Source organism: Puma concolor, chromosome B1 (assembly GCF_028749965.1).
Source record: "Puma concolor isolate L17-30 chromosome B1, mPumCon1.1.hap2, whole genome shotgun sequence".
In the NCBI taxonomy this organism is placed as follows: domain Eukaryota; kingdom Metazoa; phylum Chordata; class Mammalia; order Carnivora; family Felidae; genus Puma; species Puma concolor.
Genome location: NC_141670.1, coordinates 127,757,883 through 127,778,741, shown reverse-complemented (window position 1 = coordinate 127,778,741; position 20,859 = coordinate 127,757,883). Strand labels below are relative to the sequence as shown.

Below are 20,859 nucleotides of genomic sequence, written 5' to 3'. Positions count from 1 at the left end.
TGAGCATTCTTTTGCTTCTCACATGAATGACGTGATAATTAGTAATGCAGACGTTATTTTCTTTCGTAGTAAGCACGGAGGTAAGTTCTATGATGTTTTAAGATAGATTACGAAACTTCAGTATGAAAAAGATTGGTTTTGAACCTACTCACTTTTTAACATTGGTTTGCTTTTATTTTACAACATGGTAAATATCAAGAAGGGCCACCTGGGATTATTGCATTCCTGTGTTTTTTCTCCAATCATCCTTTAAAATTCTCTGTGTATACTTCAAATGCTACAAGAAAATAAAAGCAGTATCTTGTATAAAATAGTCTACCCTAGGGGCGCCTGGGTGGCGCAGTCGGTTAAGCGTCCGACTTCAGCCAGGTCACGATCTTGCGGTCTGTGAGTTCGAGCCCCGCGTCGGGCTCTGGGCTGATGGCTCAGAGCCTGGAGCCTGTTTCCGATTCTGTGTCTCCCTCTCTCTCTGCCCCTCCCCTGTTCATGCTCTGTCTCTCTCTGTCCCAAAAATAAATAAATGTTGAAAAAAAAAAAATTTAAAATAGTCTACCCTCGGTTTTGGGTACTCTGTTTTTATTAACTCAGCTTTAAAAGTTTTGGAATATTTAATCCCTATTTTCAGTAGACACTATAAGAATTATTTTGGATAAATTATTTTAAAATAGACTTCTTTACTTAACTGGTGTACTATTTGTGAATTCCTTTACAAACATTGTCCAAAGATGGTGACATTATTTCCACTGATTAAGAGGTCATGGTTGTTAGAATGTCATGAATTTCTCATCTAACCTAATAGCATGAGTTAATTTAAATGAATTTTCTCGTTTTTATTCATTAAATAGCAAATTATATTTTTCATTGGACCGCTTTAAACAGACATAGCAAGTTTCCCGTTTTTAATCCTCTTTAGAATATATAGACTTTATTATACCATTTAGTATTACTTCTGTAGAGAGGGCACTGGATTGCTAATGCAGAGCAGTTAAGACTTTAAAAACTGTAGCTCTTAAAATAAGCTTATGGTTTAAAAACAATGCTCAATAACTAAAAATATAGTTTACATAGGTTCATAAGTGAAAATGGAATATATTTTCTGTTGACTTGGATTTTATGAAAACCAGGCCTCTTCTAACTAATCAGATCTTATATTTACATAACCTTCCTTCAGTTTTCCCCCTTTAATTGCCTCCTTTGTATATGTACCCAAAAGGTAGCTGATGTGATCATGTAGCTGCATTCCTTTACATTCCTGGCACCAGTGATGCCCAGGGCTACCTGCACAGACTGCCTACCTACCTCTGGCTGCTACAGCTCATTACCTAAGGGCTGAATTTTTTTTTAAATCACAGCCAGGTATAGGTGCATGGGCAGGGCAGCAATGTGTCTCTGATTTTCTTGGCATTTACTCACCTGTCATGATGGAAAGTTTGCAATTTTGGTATTTACTGAGAACGATGATATGTTTTGCAATTTAACTGGTAGAGTTCATTTATTTATTTAGTTTTAACTATTCACCCCTGCTTTGTCGCTAATAACAAATTTACTTCCCTTTGGGGAAGTATTGAGCTACAAAGGAATACTAATAGATAATAAAATTAACAAAGTAATTTTGGTGATTTCAGAGAAGTATTTCACAGTTAAGATTTGTTTTTGACATGGGGACTTAGTTTCTGTGAGGCCAAAATTTTTCTCTTCTGAATAGTGTTTGGATGTGATTCACTTTATCTTCAGTGACCCTGCTTTTTCCTGGCTGCTAAAGCTGGGTGACCCTTTCAGATTGATATTTTCTTTCTATAGATATCCTGATAAATCAATCAGTTTCGAGGCAAGTGTGGTTGATTTGGGAACCCACATGGGTAAATGCCTTGAAAAAGCCTCCACAGACCGAATTAAAATGGAAACTTTTTTTTTTTTGGTTTTGCTTGATTTTTGTTATTTTTGTTATGTCAGAAAGCCCAGTTCAAATACCAGTGCATTTCAGACCAGACATTTGTGTTTTATATGGGCAAAAATCACATAAAATACTCACACTTGAGGGGCAACAGCCAAAAGCAAAAACATTTCATGACTCACTATTAGTCTTCCTGACTGTTCATCCAAGAAAGACAGATCCTTTCATTTTACATCTCTGGCCTGGATCTATTAAGGTTAAATTAAACACTTGAGGACAATCATATATCTTTTATTTGCAATTTTTAGAGGATAGCTCACTTTTTGGCTTCTTAATACAAACAAGATCTTTTGTGTTGTAATTTAGTCAATTAGTGGGTTTTATGGAACAACTTTTGAATTATAATCTCTTCCAGGATTATCCCAGCCATAAGAAGTAAGGTATCTCAGTGTTTCACCTGCTGCCACCTGTGAGTTCCTCTCTGCATAATGTTCATGCCATAGCCCTCAGTTTCCAATCAGTAACAATGGGATATGTGATAGAATCATTCACCTGGGGAGGTTTTTCAGAATGAACAACCTAGATGTGTCCTACCTAGATGTACTGCTTTAGAATGTTGGTGGTTGCAGCTGGGCATGTGCAGTTTGGGAAACCTCTCGGTGTATTGTGATGCAGTCCTGTGATGAAGAGACATTGATTGGAACCACTGAAAGTGTGCCCCTGGCAGTACTCCAGGGAAGTTGCACCCGTAAACCTTGAACCAGAGATATTTGTAGTGAAAATTGCACTTTATAGACTGAATCGGACGATTCGACAGTTTATTGGAATTCCTGAATTTTGTAAGGGTAAATCTAACATACTATTTGGTGTGTCTTGTATTTAAATTTTTTTTTTTCAACGTTTATTTATTTTTGGGACAGAGAGAGACAGAGCATGAACGGGGGAGGGGCAGAGAGAGAGGGAGACACAGAATCGGAAACAGGCTCCAGGCTCTGAACCATCAGCCCAGAGCCTGACGCGGGGCTCGAACTCCCAGACCGCGAGATCGTGACCTGGCTGAAGCCGGACGCTTAACCGACTGCGCCACCCAGGCGCCCCTTGTATTTTAAATACTACATTTGAATTTGGCTTTTGGTCACTTGTTAATTCATGCAACAAGAATCATTTCAGTCTTTTTTGTAGAACATTAGTATCTCATGTCTTCTGGGATGCTCTTCTCTCCTGCTCATCTTTCTGCTCTTAGCTCCTCAGGCTGTCTTGCTTGCTTCTCATACTAAACCTCCTTAAGATTTATTCAGATCAACTTCTCTCTCTCTCTCTCTCTCTCTCTCTCTCTCTCTCTCACACACACACACACACACACACACACACACACACACACACCATTATCTGTAATGATAGCACCCTTTCTCAAGGCTTTCTCTACCATCTGTTGTCAATGATCCCCAAATTTTATCTTCAGGTATAATCTTCTTATTGTAGGTAGTAATTCATTTCAGTAGCTCAGTCATGAGTAAAGGGTAGACTGATGGATATCTGCAGATGAAGACAGGACTTTTCATCAAATTTAATGGTGCCTTATTAATGCATTCATGTCAGATATCTTCTTTAAAAGAATTATGAAAAACCTCTATTTGTTTTGTCAATTTCTCCATGTTTATAGTTCTTATCTTCTCATAATCTTACTCTTTGTATTGGTTTTCTACGGCTGCTTATAAGACATTACTGCTAAATTGGTGGCTTAAAGAGCAAAATTAATTTTCTCATAGTTCTGGATTCCAGAAGTCTGAAATCAAGATGTAGGTAGGGCCGTGCCTCCCTCTGAAGGTCTAGGAAAGAATCCTTTGTTGCCTTTTCCTGGCTTCTCCTGGCTCCTGGCCAACCTTGGCATCCTTTGGTTTATAGCTGTGGCACTCCAGGCTCTGTCTCCATCTACATATGGGCTTTTTCTCTGTGACTGTCTGGGTGTCCCCTCCTCTTCTTAGAAGGATACACACAATTGGATTTTGGCCCACCGTAATCCACTATGACCTAATCTTAATTCTTTCTGCAAAGGCCCTATTTCTAATGTTCTGAGGGGACATGAAGTTTTAGGGAAAAGCAAAAAAAAAAAAAAAAAAAAAAAAAAAACAAAAACAAAAAAACAAAAACAAAACCCACCCATCACTATAGGTTTATCCATACCAAATATCCAACATGAGAGGCAGCTGTCACATAGAGTGCAAAATCTGGAAAATGACCGCCAGACTCTCTGCCACTTAGGTGTGTGTGGCTTTGGGCAAGGTACTTAATTTCTGTGTGCCTCAGCCTCCGCATGTGTAAAGTGAGATAATAGTGTCTGTCTCATGAAACCGTTGTAATGATTAAAATAGTGTACTTAAGGTGCCTGGAGTAACGCCTAGCGGATTTGAGCAGTAACTGCTGTCAGGGTCTTCTTGCTTCATAGGCCTGTGAAGGTGCTTTCCAGAAAACTCCCTCCCAGCTGTATTCCTCCATCTCCCTCTGCCTGATCTTACATATTATCCAGTTGTTTGTCCTTCTCACTGTAACCATTTGTGAGGTGTTGCAAGAGGGATACAATAGAGCAGAGAGCCTTTGCACACCTTCAGGGTCACTGGTGGACCAGCGCACTCAGGACCCCCTGCACGGCTGAATGACTGGAGGTTGGGGGCCCCATTGTGCCTCCAGATGCCTGTGGTTGCGTGGGATCCCTGGAATGTTAATTAATTTTCATATTTCCCTTTAACTTGCTTCTGTAGCTGGAACAAAGCATTTCTGAGCTGAGTCCCAAAGTGGCATTCTCATTCACTGACACCCTCAAAGGAGACTGTATTTGAAGCATTCTTGTCAGTTTTAAGAGCCTGTAAAAGGTATTCTAGGTTCACAAAGGTAGTTTAAAATCTGCTCCCAGGTCAAGCACTGGATCTTTGGTGACATATTCACACTAAAGATTCTGGGGTCACTTTAGCCATACAAGGCTGAGATACTTTCATGGCACCTAAGGGACCCTGAGGTAAGGGAAGGTACTCTCGTCTTGCCTCTGAGAACCTTCTGGCCTCAATAGAAGTGATTTCACTTCAAAGCATGCTTCTTTTTATATTATTCTCTGCAGTATTTTTTTTTCTCTTAAAATTAAACACACCAAGTATCTCAGGTGGTGGCAGTGGTCCAGGCTTACATTGGGACTCCAGATACATTCGTTGAGGTAAATTCAAGTCTTTTGAATTCTTTTCTGTCATTAGAGACCCAGTGGCAAAAACAAAATGAAACAAAACAACATAATCCAGCCAAGTAATTTATATATGTAAGCTCAGGTTATTCAGTTTCGCTTGTAAATATATGTTTTTTAGATGTAATTGCTTATTTCTGTTATACGTTGAAGTTAAAATAGAATATTTCGAATTTCAGATAATTCACTTTAAAAATTTATTGTTGAAGAAGACCACCCACTACATTGACTAATCTAGTACTTAACAACAATCACATATACTGTCTCCTGACTTGTTTTTGGATATTTTATATATTCTCATTTATTAAAAATAGACTAGTTGCTTTGTACATTGGGAAGAGCTGAGAAAATTACTCATTCATCAGTGGTTATTTAAAGTGTAAATTTTTCACTGACTTGGTGCCAGCCTCTGAGACTCAAACTTTTGCATAGTGAGTCTAGAAGAGAGAATGGATGTGTAGACCATTAGATTACAATATAGTGTGAAAAGGGCAAGAGATGGCAATGGTTAACTTGATCTAGGAACAAGGATGAGAAGGTTGCTAACAGGAGCTGTGTTTTGAAACATGAAGCTTGTTGGCTGATATGAACGAAGAATGTGCCATTCATTGTAAAATCTCATGGTATGTTTAAAAAGTACAGGCAGTTTGGTTTTGCTAGAGTTTATGGTGCATGGTTCAGTTTCTAGTAGCTGTGGTCTTTGGTGTAGTTTGTAGAAGTTCAGAAAATTTTATTGACCTCATGATACCCAATCATTTGTTCAGATAACATAATATCAAATTATTTAATATTTGCAGAAGTGAATGGAGATTAAGACCTGATAACTGATATCCCAATATTAAAGATTTGAAAACTATCAGATAATGCTACAGTCATGGTATTTTCATCTCCCTTTAGTCCTCCTGGTACATCTATGTAGTGACATATTACTATTAATAATGAATGGTGGCTCACTGTGGCAATAACTCTTGGTCTTGGGCAGTGGTAGGAGGGGATGTTCGCATAGAAGGGTATATTTGCCAAGGTCAAATATAGCAAATAAATTTCCAAAGACAAATGGATTAACACTCTATTTTTTGTTTCTCACCTATGTAAAGTACAGAGTAAGAGTTTTTGACTGGTGGGGCACCTGGCTGGCTCAGTTGACAGGGTGTGTGACTCTTGATCTTGGGGTGGGGGTTCAAGCCCCATGTTGGGCATAGAGATTATAAATAAATAAAAGAAGCAGTTTTTGACTGGTAACAAGGTATTGGGTGGGAGGTTAGGTGAGAGGGAGTGGGCTTGGCTCCATATAGTTGCTCAGGGATCTAGGCTGATGAATGCTTGAATCTTTTCAGCTTGTGGTTTCCAAATTTGTCCTTGGTATCTCCAACCAAGTGCCATATGGGAGAAGTGACAATGTGGAGGAACTCTATCAGATTGATATCTACGTAAGCCCTGAAGTGGCATGCACAACCTCTGCTTATGTTCCCTTGGGGAGAAGTAGCCACAGGGCCCCACCTAAATGCACAGGATGGGGAGTGTAGTCACCTGCGGGACCACTGCTTCTCAGTCACTCAGTGCTATTGAAGATAACCACACATCTTTGGTGGATAACCAGTGGTCTCTGTGGTCAGGATGTATTAAAATTTCTGGGGGCAGTAAGAGGATTTGAGAAAAATATGCAGCTTGAGAAAGCCCTGCAGGTGATTCTGGTATGTCGTCTAAAGGCATTTTTCTCTTCTCACCTTATTCCAGTACCAGCCAAATGTCTTCCAATGCAGATAAGGCTCCTGAAATTCAGGGAAGATAAGTCTTAGTGTTAAATATTGAATTTTGATTTAGTATTTCATGCATGTCATTCTGATTTTGATTTTTCTTTTTCCTTTGATTTTTCATTATGTGCATGTTTATTTATTTGCTTTTCCTCCCAGTTTTCCTTAAAATTGTTCAGAATTTTCATGACTCTTAGGAAAAATCACTTTTAAATACACTCAGAAATATATATATATGGCTCTTGGGAGAGCTGCAAATTCTTGGGTTCATGAGGATTTGATTCAATTTTTTATTTGAACATAATCTTAGTTGCAGTTAGTAAAGATTCCATTAAGTAATAATTTGCAAGTAGACAATATACATGTATCATTTAACTCATAAACAGAGATTGAGTGTTCTTTCTGCTTCCTATCTTCATTTCAACAACAGATACTGTGATTTCCATTACTAACTTACAGATTTACATATCTAAGAGGTACTAATGACTCTTCAGATTAGTAACAACAGCAGTAACAAAAAACTCTTGGAAAGAGATGCAGAATTTCTGTCACTGCTGATAATTTTTTATTTGGAAAAACTCACTTCCTTTTGTTACCTTTACAAGGATCAGGCCGCAGCAGTAAATGAGATTCGTGGTGCGACAGGTTTGAACCATGTTTCCAGTCCTCAGAGAATCATTTGATTTAAATGTGTAGACTTTGCTTTCTCCAGAGGCTCTGTTAAAGAGTGGTAAAGAGATGTGCCAAACAATAGTCTTACCTTCATTCTCACTAATTGGTTCTGTGTGTGTGTGTGTGTGTGTGTGTGTGTGTGTGTGTGTGTGTTAATAGCTAACTATGTTTTAGGTCCTGTGATAGGTGGTGGATGGTGGGTACAAGTGCTCTCGTGGGGTTTACGTTATTACACTACGTTTTAGTGTAATACTGTTCAATAGAATTTTCTGTGACTTTGGGAGTGCATGTCTGTGCTGTTCAGTGTGGTAGCCACTAGGCACATGTGACCACTGAGCATTTGAAATGCAGTTAGTACAACTGAGGAACTGAGTTCTTTTATTTAATTATAATTAATTTAAATTTAAATAGCTACATGTGCTGTCTACTGGCTATCTTATTGGACAGTGCAAATTTAGAGGGAAGTATACATTATTTGAACAGTCACACCACAAAATGTAAAAATGCAATACTAATAAGTAGTGTGAAGGAGACATGTATGATGCTTTCAGACATATGGAGGTTTATTTGGCTTATAGAAGCAAGTCATTAAAGACTTAAGTTTTGCTGATAGAGGTGAAGAGAAGTGGAAAAATTTGAAGGATGAATAGGGTATAAAATGGACAGGATCTGGTGGTTGGGAAAATGGGTAAAGGTAGGTGGTTTCAAAATTATTTCCAGATTTCTTGCTTATACAACGGAAGATATGGGTGTTAGTCATTAAGAGGGAGAACACTGAGAAAGGACCAGGTTTGTAGGTAAAGCAAATGAGCTTGGTTTTGTAATATTGGGTTGAATATATAGGCCTGAAACACAGAATAGAGGTTTGGGCTGGACAGATACCTTTGGTGCTTGAAGTTATGAGCAGGAATGTGCTCACTTAGAAAGAAAGCATTAATTGAGATGATGAGAGGACACAGGACTGAAATGAGGAACTCCAGTGCTTAATGGTGGGGTAAGCATGTAAGGAAGAAGGATGATGGATTCAGAGAGAATTGAAGAGTCAATGAACTTGAGGTTCCAATGCAATCTAAGAATTATCTTTGTGGATATAGTTGCATAGTAGGCTTGGAGGAGAGAAGCTGATGGTTTAAGAGGTTTGAATAAGTGATTCTTAAGATAAAATTTGGGGAAGATGATAATAAACAAGAGAGAGGTGGTCATGGGAATTAAGGGGAAAAGAGACTATGCATATTAATTAAAGTGAAAACACATTTAATCTCATTTTGAGCAAAGAAGCTGTCTAAAACTCATTTAATTTCATTTTGAGTAAAAAAGCTGTCTGCCAGCCCACCAACACTCTCAGATGAATGTACCTCTTAATAAGACCTGTGGGAAGTTCTGAATCCCTGGAAGCCATGCCCAGACTATGGTTACCCAGAAGCACTGTCTTAGGCAGAGTTAACTGTCATCACCTTCTTCTAAGCTGAATAAATATTCCCATGTCATGTAGGTTATGGAGTTCAACTGATAGTTGGTCTTCTCTTAGGGCAATTGATTTCACTCTGTTATGCTATGAACTATAATAAGAAATAGATTTAGGGGCACCTGGGTGGCTCAATCGGTTAAGTGTCCAACTTTGGCTCAGGTCATGATCTCTCAGTTTCTGAGTTTGAGGCCTGCGTCGGGCTCTGTGCGGACAGCTCAGAGCCTGGAGCCTGCTTCAGATTCTGTTTCTGTCTCTCTGCCCCTCCCCCCCCCCCCACATGCTCATGCTCACTCTCTCTCACTCTCTCAAATATAAATAAATATTAAAAAATAAAAAGGTCTTAAAAAAAGAAATTTAAAACTAGAGTCCAGCACGGAAGCAAAAGTTCCACAAACCAACACTTACCCTTGCTTTTTGATACAATTTCTTTTCTATATTATTCTAATAAAGTTTTTAAAATGCTACCTGTGATGTGGTTAATGGATTTGTAATCTAATATGTCTTCACTGACGTTTGGTAAACATTTTAGAGGACTGCAGCCTTCCCCAGGTTATGTCTGAGATGTGAGTCTCTAGGTAAGATAGTCTTTGGTTGCCTTATAGCTTACTGGGTGTTTTAACAGACACTTTTTTATTTGCTCACCACCATCTCCTTTGCCCCCTTCCAAAGGCTTAGGCCAGATAGTCGGATTTTATGGAGGTCACTTCAATAGTATCTTCTTGCTCACCATCTGTTTCCTTCCCATACTCTCCTGTGGCCAAAAGAGGCAGTCTCCTTCTTTCTGTATGTTGGGGACTTCCCCTTGTATCATAGGCTGAGCCATTCTATATTATTATTAAACTCTATGATATAGTCATTCAGCCCTTGATAATGGGAATGGAGATTACCAATAAAAATAGATTGTTTTAGTTTTCTAAAACTGTGACCCCAAGACCATGATTAGGACCATGTTATTATACTAGGAGATACTTTGAGTCATTTTTTTTCTACAATGGAAAAAGCTGGTTTATAAAACTGGGATGATACTGTCATTTTGCTGTCAAATTCTTTAGGCTGTTTGAGAGAATTGTCTTTCAATTGTTTATGAATATTGATAATTCTTTAAACTCTGTATTGGATTATTGTGCCACTAGTAGAAAAAGTGTGTTCCTGCAAATTTTCCCTGTCTTTGGGTTTGGAATTTCCAGAAGACTCTTCAAACACAATTTTATATGAGGTTAAAAACATATGTGGTAGATTTATGTATCTTATAATTAGAAATCTGTGCCTTTTGACTCCCTTTGCTCACTACCAACTCCCTGCCTCTGGGAGTCATCAGCATATTTTTTGCATCTATGAGTTTGCTTTTTCTAAGTCCTGGGAGTGTAATGTTCAGAATAGTGACTATAGTTAACAATATTATGTAATTGCAGGCTTAAAAGAGAGTAGATCCTGAAAGTTATTATGACAAGAAAAAGAAGTTAGTAACTGTATATGGTGGTGGATATTAACTAAACTTAGTTGTGGTAGTCATTTTGCAATGTATACATATATTAAATCCATAATTATATTGTCTGTCTAAAACTAATACATTGTATGTCCGTTATATCTCCATTAAAAAGCAGAATCAGAAAATCAGATATGGTGGGTACAGTGAAAATAGAGGAAAAAAAGATGTTAATTGTGTTTTCTATATTAGTTAAAAGGCATTCTGACAAATTCTTTTAAATGTGACAATAAACCCCTCTTTCTAAAGAGCAGTTGTTACAACTTTTTTTTATAAATGTAAAATACAACCCAGAATTTTAAAGTTTTTTTTATTGCTTTTTGATTATTTTTATTGAAATGCTTATTGTCTCTTGTTAAATAACTACATTAATTATATAGGTAGGGCCTAGCTTCTCAACTTTTTCCAGAAGAAGCCCCCAGTTTCCACTAAAGGGTTTTATGGGGGCTCCCCACACGTCAAATTTCACATAGCCGGCTGTGTTGGCTTTTTATAAAGGACTTGGATGCAATGCCAAGGCCTCCCACTAATTGTTTTATGGGCCCTGTGTGGGATTTGCATCCCTGACTGGGGAAGCCCCTGTTAAAGGACTGTGGGAGTGAGGAGTTGTCAAACGTACCCAGAAAGAGCTCTGAAAAAACTCCTGGTTAGCTGTGCTGTTGTTGCCAAGGAGCATAAGCAGAGCACAAAACATGCCAAATGCTGACTGATTTTAAACAGTGACCCCTGTTTCAGAGAATACTCACTTCATTACATTTTTGGGAGAAAATCAAGTCACTAATAGCTCCATAATTAATTTGAGTGCTCATTTCAGTTTGGCACCAGTAAATTATTGTTTTCCAAGTGGTAAAAAGAAATACAACTAAATATTTTTATGTATTCTTTGAGGGGAGATAACTCATCATGGTTATCGGTGAACATTTAGTCTTGGAGTAATGTGTTCAGAGTTGTGTGCTTCGTTTTGTTTCCCTCTAAAAGGGTTAAGGTAGTATGTTTTACCCACTGTTAACCATTAATTTGCATATATCTACACTAAAAAAAAAAAGCAACTTCTAAATTATAAAGGATTGTAGTGGCAGAGTTGAAATTCTTACTTCTTCACCAGGCCCTGACATTTTTTTTTTTTTTTGGTCTCAAGCAATCTACTTGGCATTCTGAACCTGTCTTTCCTCTAGAGGCTGAAACAAGATATTTTTGAAGTACGGTATGACCTCAGAGAGTGCTGTTAGCTTGTTTAATGTTGACATGTGAACAGAGTTATTAGAGCCACACTTCAGTAGGCCTGGAATAGAAATACTGTATTCTGCAGGAAGATAAGTATTACCTGTCTCCTTGCAGGTTGACAGTGTTAAAATGAAATAGTATATTGAGATTTTTTTTTTGTAAATTTTGAATTTTCTTTTGGAAGTTGGTGAAGGAGAAAAATAAGTAGAGTTCCCTTTTAGTAACCAAAATACGCTCATCTTTTAAAAAAAGGTTCTTGTATTTCACATAAATAGTCTTAGATTAGCAATTCTTTATGAAAAACATTTATCATTTTCCTTTTATTATCATGTTTCTTGTATGTATCTCCAACATGGATATTTCTTCTGTGTGTGGAGTGTGTGTGTGTATGTTTTACTCATTATGCTATTGTAATGTGTAAACCACAAGTAAACCATTATGTATAAAAGCAAAATTAGTTCATTTATGCAAACTACAAAAAGAATTTCAGTAGTCTGTTAATTGTCTTTTATTAATAAAACTGTTGTTGTTGTTGTTGTTGTTGTTGTTGTTGTTGTGTTCAAAGCTGGTTACAAGATTGCAAATCTCAAGCACAGAGGGACCCTTTGTGGAAATTTCCTCATCACTGTGACTCCAGGACATTTTTATCTCAACTTTAATACATGATTACCTTTCTATATAAAAATAATTTAGTCAGCCTGCTATTATTTTGTGGGAAACTATTCCTTAAAGCCAGATTTTCTCTCTGGATGGCCCCTCGGTATGTCTTTATTTTGAGTAAGAATCAGTTTAATATTATGATCTATATAAAACTAACCTTACTACTATCTATTAAACATAATTGTTAAGCTACCCTTGCAACTTCCTCTCATGAGCTTAAGTTTGTCTTTGTTATTTAGACACCAAATTATATAATCTTTTAACCATTGCCAACATTTATTCTCTAGGTTGTACTAAACTTTTCCCTTTAGTTTGAGATCTGAAAGACCAGTTGCATAGAGTACTTGTCTCTGCTTCTGTGCTGCCATTATATTCTTACATTCCAATAGAACTCACATCAAAAGTGCTATTTCATTGACTCCTCCTCTAATGTGTCTCAACTACTTATAATCATGCAAGATGTCTTTATGTATAAACCCATCTTTATACAGCTTTTCTTCATCAGAAATCTTAGGTTGTAATTATTCTCTTGAAGATCCTTCTCTGCATTTATTATAGATGTGGTGGTAAAACTTTAAAATGAAAAAGAAAACCCAAAAACAAAAACAATGCCAATTCACTATTTAGAATATAGAATACATAGTAGTGTTCTGAATTATTTTTTTAATGTTTATTTATTTTGAGAGAAAGAGAGAAAGGGGGAGTGAGAGAGAGAGAGGGATTGAATATGGGGTATGGGCAGAGAGAGAGGGAAAGAGAGAAGCCCAAGCAAGATCCATCCTGTCAGCACAGAGCCTGATGCAGGGCTCAATCCCATGAACCATGAGATGACCAGAGCCGAAATCAAGAGTTGGATGCCTGGTGCCCTGTGAGTTAATATTAGCAATTAGCATACATAGTGAAACCTTGGGTTGTGAGTAACTTGTTCTGCAAATGTGCTGCAAGACGAGCAAATATTTCTAATAAATTTTAACATAGTAAATGAGAGATGTCTTACAAGTAGTACTGATGCCAAATTTTACATGATCACAACTGAGCCAATGGTTCTTGAAATTCACTTTGATATGAGTGCTTTAGATTACAAGCATGCTTCCAGAACAAATTATGCTTGCAAACCGAGGTTTTACTGTATTTAATATTTTCTCAGTTCCACATACACTTCATAGTTTTTACCTGACTCTTTTAGCATTAGCATTATTATTCCTGTTTCTAGATGATGATATCAAGTCTTGGGAGAGTTAAGAAACTATCCTATAGTTACTATCAATGAAATTGAATTAAGAATCAAAAAGCTTTCAGCAACCAAAAGTCTAGGACAGATGGCTTCACAGGTGAATTCTACCCAACATTTAAAGAAGAGTTAATACTTACTTTTCTCAAGCTATTCCAAAAAAAGAGAAGAAGAAGGAAAGCTTCCAAATTCATTCTATGAGGCCAGCATCACCCTGATACCAAAACCAGATAAACACACTAGAAAAAAGACAACTGTGAGCCAATATCTCTGATGAACATACATGTAAAAATCGTCAACAAAATATTAGCAAACCACATCTAACAATACATTGTAAAAGTCATCAATCAAGTGGAATTTATTCTAGGGGTGCAAAGGTGGTTCATTATTTGTAAAACATCGCATTAACAAGAAAAAGGATAAAAAAAACATCATCTCAATAGATGCAGAAACAACATTTGACAAAGTAAAACATCCATTCCATGATAAAAACTCAATAAAGTAGGTTTAGAGGGAGCATACCTCAGTATAATATAGGCTGTATATGAAAAACCCACAGCTGACAATGATGAAGAACTGAGATCCTAGCTAAAGCAATCAGACAAGAAAAAGAAATTAAAGATACCCAAATTGGCAAAGAAGTAAAACTTTCACTATGTGCAGATGACATAATTCTCTATATGGAAAACCCTGAAGGGGTGCCTGGGTGGCTCAGTTGGTTAAGCATCTGACTTCAGCTCGGGTCATGATCTCGTAGTCCGTGAGTTCAAGCCCTGCATCAGTCTCTGTCCTGACAGCTCAGAGCCTGGAGCCTGTTTCAGATTCTGTGTCTTCTTCTCTGTCTCACCCTCCCCTGTTCATGCTCTGTCTCTCTCGGTCTCAAAAATAAACAAACATTAAAAAAAAAAAAGAAAACCCTGAAAACTCCACAAAAAACTATAGAACTGATAAGTGAGTTAAATTGCATGATACAAAATTAATAGAAAGAAATTTGTGCATTTTTATACACTAATAAGTAGCAGGAAGAGAAATTGAGAACAGTCCCATTCATAATTGAACCAAAAATAATAAAGTACCTAGGATTAAACTTAACCAAGGAGGTGAAAAACCTATACTCTGAAAACTGTAAATCACTGATGAAAAAAACTGAAGAGGACACAAACAACTGGCATCCATGTTCATGGATTGGAAGAAACAATATTGTTAAAAATGCCCATACTCCCTAAATCAATCTTCAGATTTAATGCAACGCCTGTTAAAATACCAGCAGAATAGGAACACATAATCCTTAATTTTGTGTGGAACCCACAAAAGACTCTGAGTAACTAAAACAGTCTTGAGAAAAAAGAACGAACCTGGAATTATCACAATTTTAGATTTCAGGGTATACTACAAAGCTGTAGTAATCAAAACATTATGGCACTGGTACAAAAATAGTCCCATAGAAGAATGGAACAGAATAGAGAGCCCAGAAATAAACTTACGCATATATGGTCAATAAATATATGACAAAGGAAGTAAGAATATAGAATGGAGAAAAGAATATACAATGGAAAATACCATTCATTTGTTGAAATGGACAACTACATGCCATGGGAAAAATGGACAGCTACATGCAAAAGATTGAAACTGGACCACTTTCTTACACCATACACAAACTCAAAATGGATTAAGGACCTAAATGTGAAATCTGAAATCATCAAACTCCTAGAAGAAAACACAGGCAGTAATTTCTTTGACATTAGCCATAGAAACATTTTTCTAGATATGTCTCCTCAGGCAAGGGAAACAAAGAAGCAAAATTAAACTATTGGGACTATACCAAGATAAACAGCTTTTGCAAAGCAAAAGAAACCATCAGTAAATAAAAAAGGCAACCTACTAAATGGGAGAAGACATTTTTTTTCAAATGATATATCTGAGAAGGAGTTCATATCCAAAATATATAAAGAACCTAGACAACACCAAAAAACATCTGATTAAAAATGGGTAGAGGACCTAAATAGACATTTTTCGGAAGAAGACCTACAGATGACCAGAAGACACATGAAAAGATTCTCAACATTATTAATCATCAGGGAAATGTAAATCAAAACTACAGTGAGATACCATTTTCCACTTGTCAGAATGGCTAAAATCAAAAAGACAACAAGTGTTGGTGAGGATGTGGAGAAAAAGGAATCCTCATGTGCTATTGACGGGAATGCAAATTGGTACAGCCACTGTGGAAAACAGTATGGAGTTTCCTCAGAATATTAAAAATAGAAATACTGTAAGATCCAGTAATTTTACTACTGGGTATTTACCCAAAGGAAATGAAAACATTGATTTGAAAAGATACATACACTTCTCTGTTTATTGCAACATTATTTACAATAGCCAACATATGGAAGAAACCCAAGTGTCTGTCCATAGATGAATGCGTAAAGAAGATCTGGTACTTATATACAATGGACTATTAGCCATAAAAAAGAATGAGACCCTGCCATTTGCAGCAATGTGGATGGACCTAGAAGTTTTAATGATAAGCAAAATAAGTCAGAGAAAGATATCATATAATTTTACTCGTGTGGAATTTAAGAAACAAAACAAAAAAGACAAACATAAACTCTTAAGGGTGCTTGGGTGGCTCAGTCAGTTGGGTGTCTGACTTTGGCTCAGGTCATTGTCTTGTGGTCTATGGGTTCAGACCCCACATCGGGCTCTGTGCTGACAGCTCACAGAGCCTGGAGCCTGCTTTAGATTCTGTGTCTCCCTCTCTCTCTGTCTCCCCACTGCCCGTGCTCTGTCTGTCTCTCTCTCAAAAATAAATACACTTAAAAAAAACCAAAAAACAAAAAACAAAACTCAAGTACAGGGAACAAACTGGTGGTTGCCAGAGGGGAGGTGGGTAGGGGGATGGGTAAAATAAAGGGGATTACTATTATACTTATCTTGATGAGTACCAGTGATGTACAGAATTGTTGGATCTTTATATTGTACACCTGAAACTAGTATAACACTGTGTGGTAATTATATTTTAATAAATAATTGGTTAGTATGGAGAAAAATAAAATATTAAAGGAATTATTCTGCAAGTAAGCAGGGTTGGGATATGCATGCAGTAGGCTTATGTACTCTGCAATTTTATGTTTATGAAAGCAGTATTGAAATAAAAGGGATTGTTTAGATTTTCCAATTTACCTTTTGGTAATTGGCGTCTGGTTTGCAGATATTACCTCAGGTAACTACTGATAGTAGATGTATAGTAATTGTTGAATAAATTCCAAAGCCCTCAATTCAAGTTCTGGCATTTCAACTGGACGCTGATAAATTATTGAAACTTCTTGGACTTAAGCTTTTCAGATAGAAAAATAATGAATTTAAGTGTTGGGAAAACTGGATATTCACGTGCAGAAGAATGAAATTGGACCTTTATCTTATACCATACACAAAAATCAACTCAGATTGATTTGACTTACAACACTGAAACTGTAAAACTCCTAGAAGAGAAGACACAAGGGAAAGGCTTCATGAAATTAATATTGACAGTGATTTCATGGACAGGACACAAAATGCACAGGCAGCAAAACCAAAAGTAAACAAGTGAGACTTCATCAAACCGAAAGGTTTCTGCATAGCAAAGGAAACAACAGAGGTAAAAGATAACCTGTGGATCAAGAGAAAATATGTGTAAACTATATATCTGATAAGAGTTAATCCCCAAAATATATAAAAACTTTTGCAGCTCAATATCAAAAAAACCTAATAACCCAGTGAAAAAATGAGCTAAGTACTTGAATAGACATTACTCTAAAGAAGACATACACATGGCCCAAAAAATATATGAAAAAATGCTCCATGTCATTAGTCATGGAAATGCAAATCAAAGCCACAATGAGCTGTCACCTCACACCAGTCAGGGTGAATATTACCAAAGTAAACCAGACACACACACACACACACACACACACACACACACGGTGTTGGCAAGGATGTGGAGAAATTGGAAGGCTTGCATGTTGGTAAGAATGCAAAATGGTGCAGCTGCTATGGAAAACCATATGGAGGCTCCTCAAAAAATTAAAAAGAGAACTGCCATATGATCCAGCCATCTCACTTCTGAATTGCAAAGAGGATCTCAAAGAATTATTAGCATTTTCATGTTCATTGTGGGCACTACTCATAATTACCAAGGTGTGGGAACCACCTGAATATCCATCAACAGATGAAAGATACAGAAAATGTGGTATATACATACAATGGAATGTGGTATACACATACAATGGATTATATATACATACAATTCAGTCCTAAAAAAGGATGGGCCCTCTGCAGCATGTGACAAGATGGATGAATCTTGAGGACATTATGCTTAGTGAAGTAAGCCACTCCCAGAAAGACTAATACTGCATTATTCCACTTACATACACAAAAATAAACTCTGAAATAGTCAAAAGCATAGGATCAAAGAATGGAATGGTGCCTACCAGGGCTGGAGTAAAGGAAATGGGGAGTTGCTAATCAGCAGGTATAAAGTTTCAGTTAAGCAAGGTGAATAAGCCCCAGAGATCAGTTTTACAATATTACTCCAGTAGTCAACAATACTGTGAAATACACTTAAAATTCAAGAGGGTAAATCTCACATGAAGTGTTTTTACCAAAATGACATGCATTAAAAAAAGAAAAAGAATAGGAACCTAGAGAAAAATAACATGTTTACATTAACTGTTCTTTCAGACACAGAGCCGTTTGTTCAAATGAAGTCTTTTCCAGAAGCTATTTTTATAGAATAGATAAAATCAGACATGTTCTTCTTGGAGATGTAACAGTGGAAGGAGGGAGTGGTGATAAAACTTCCTTGGCTCTGTTTGCCCCTACCCTTGGGCAGTTTGATATGCACTAGATTAGGTGATCTTTCAGCTCAGAGGTAATTTGGGTTCTAAATCTCTTCGACCATGATCTTCTCAAAGGTTTGGCTTACACTTGGACTGGGTCTTAAGAAAATAGTATGGAGCTAAAAAACATGAATAAACTACTCCCGAGGGGGGAGTTGCTGTCAGCACTCAGTTGTTTCCAATTATTGTAGGATCCACTTTAAAGATGTTATGTCTTTACTAGCATATGCCGTTTTGGGGACTCTTTAATTTTTGGGAGAAATTCCTCTTCCTTCTGAGAATGATTTTCCTTTTCTACTCTTCCCTTAGGCTTTTAAAGCATTTATTTGACACATCTGTATTACTCCTATTTGGAACAGTAGTTACTCACTTGTTACTTCTGGGACTAGTGAGGAAAGTTGAATTTTAAAATTGCTGAAATGAAATGACCCTCTCAGCTGAACTATGTCAGCTGATAATGTATGATGATTTCTTGTTCTTATGTTTCTAGGCAAAACGTCTTGTACTCCTAAATTGGAGAAAAATTTTAGTTTTTTTTGCTTTACATTTTGCTTTCTCAACATTATAAAATTTGGAGGAGGTGGGGAAAGTATAAGAGTTTATTGGGAGACCTGTGCCTCTACTACCTTAATTTGGAATAGGGGCACTTTGTGGCAGTTTGCTTCTTTTCATGGTAAATATATTCTTGTTTTGCATACCGTAATCTCTCAGAACATTGACTATAAAATAGGGGAGAGGCGAAAGTCTGAGATACAGAATCAGAATGTGTCCCAAACTTGGGTGGTGGGGTGGACTATTTGGCTGCCTCCTCAGCATTCATTTGCCACTTCTACCGACAGCCCGCAGTTTCCTTTTGAGTATCCATGAATTTCCAGGAGAGCTGACTTCATTTCCTGTATGTAGTTTCCATTAAGACAATCAATGCATTTCATCCTTCTGGCTGTAGTGATGTATACGGGTTGGACATGTGACCTAAGCCAGTTCAATCAAAGTGAATCACAGGGCTGTGGTTCAGCATTTTACAACAACAGTGCTTTCTTTCTTGGTGATTTTGAGCAAGGCAGGTATTGTGCCTCCATAATTGCTGCCCGCTGTTTTGGAATAATGAGCTGAAGTGGTATAGTGGGGAAATGGGTCCTTGGTTATTTCATTGACCCATTGGATCAAGCCTAACCTGAAGCTTATACTACTTCTTAACTTTTCAGTTATGGAAGCCAGCAAGGCTCCTTTATGTGTAAGTTAGTTTGAATAAATCACTGTCAGCGAATGAGTTTTGCCTGATATATCAAAGCCTTTGGTACTTTTGCCTGGATCTTCCTAATTTCATTTACTTTCCGTAGAAGTAAAATCTCCTGCCTGTTTAGACCTTAGTTCCCTCACCTATTAAGTGAAGAGTTATATTGAACTATACAAAATATATAATTTTTTCTCTCTGCTTCTAAAAAGCATAACCCAAGTCTGTTGTATCAGAAATTTGTTGACTTTCCTCTTCCTATTTAGCAAAATTTATCCTGCTACCATCCAGACCTTAGAGTGTGGATCTTCTAATACCATGCATAGAATAGCATAAATGGCATACTTTTAATCAGTTTCACAATCTGATTACCTCTCTTCTTTTTTACCTCAGAAATAATTTTTTCACAGATGCAAATTTTGAGAAAGAGATGGAAATAGGACTGAGGAAGAGTGACTGTTTTCCTGTTAGTCTATAATTGAGAAATAACACATGACTGTAGCAAAGCTAATAATTAATGATGCCAAAGATAAGTGGTCTGCCTCATTATAAATCAGTTAATTTTTCTGTTTTTATTTAAATAACATGCTGGCTTCCCAACTGTAGCCAACCATCAGTCGTCAATAGTTAAAATAATTATTTGAGAATAGTTTCACAGATCAGTTCAAACCTTTGACCTAGCGGTAGAAAAACAACTCCAAGCAGTTGCCTTAAAGATATGCTAAGTTGATGTCAAATTGACATGTAAGGATAAGCACAGAAGTGCTTCAAGACACGGACAGGTTACTGGGGGGGATTTTAATAAGAGTTTGGATACTCATGATGAGTTTAACCATCTATTCAAAAAGGTAAAGCTAAGAATCATGTAGATTTTTAAAGCTGAATGGGTGCCGAAGGTGGTTGGTTGGGGGTATGGTGGTGGTGGGAAATAACTTTTATTGGATCGTGCCAAATGGTGACAGGAAGCAATCAGGGCTTTATAAGAATTCAGTGAATGGCAATTTGCAGCAATCCAGTTTCATGCAGCAAAGATTACCTGCAAGGCACAAATTTAAATTTCTTTTTCTTTCTTTCTTTCTTTCTTTTGTTTTTTTTTGAAAATGACAGCTTTGATATGTGTGACTCAATGA

The 20,859-nt window shown here is 37.0% G+C and overlaps 1 protein-coding gene and 1 long non-coding RNA gene across 6 annotated transcripts in view; both read left to right on the top strand.

Moving 5' to 3' along the window:
- BMPR1B (bone morphogenetic protein receptor type 1B) overlaps positions 1 to 20,859 on the top strand; it is a 418,825-nt gene that overhangs the window by 154,125 nt on the left and 243,841 nt on the right. The window lies entirely within an intron of this gene.
- LOC147581872 (uncharacterized) lies at positions 547 to 5,158 on the top strand. The gene is made up of 2 exons (XR_015250340.1): positions 547 to 2,760; positions 2,986 to 5,158. It is a non-coding gene; the product is annotated as an uncharacterized LOC147581872 (long non-coding RNA).